General features: G+C 39.9%; 1 protein-coding gene across 5 annotated transcripts in view; it reads right to left on the reverse strand.

Annotated features, from left to right (window-relative positions):
* Positions 1-288, reverse strand: part of LOC116851842 (nuclear fragile X mental retardation-interacting protein 1) — an 87,185-nt gene that overhangs the window by 50,583 nt on the left and 36,314 nt on the right. The window lies entirely within an intron of this gene.

A 288-nucleotide genomic window follows, 5' to 3' on the forward strand; every position in this document is an offset into this window, starting at 1 on the left:
TCCCCTTGCCTCTCACGTTGGGGTACTTTATTATCGTGAGTCCCCTTGCCTCTCACGTTGGGGTGCTTTATTATCGTGAGTCCCCTTGCCTCTCACGTTGGGGTGCTTGCCTGAAATGCTAGCTACATATTCAAAATCAAAGAATAAGACGTTATGTTAATTATTGAAAAGCAAAAAAAATTTAAAATAAAGATGTAAAAAAGAGGTTTAGAAACAATATTTTAAAAGCACCCCAAAGGGAACAGAAATTACTACGTCCCCGCCGTTGTTTCTGGGTAACGCTAAAAG

Source organism: Odontomachus brunneus, unplaced genomic scaffold, assembly GCF_010583005.1.
Source record: "Odontomachus brunneus isolate Ranch 3 - 2012 unplaced genomic scaffold, Obru_v1 Obru_scaffold_194, whole genome shotgun sequence".
NCBI lineage: Eukaryota > Metazoa > Arthropoda > Insecta > Hymenoptera > Formicidae > Odontomachus > Odontomachus brunneus.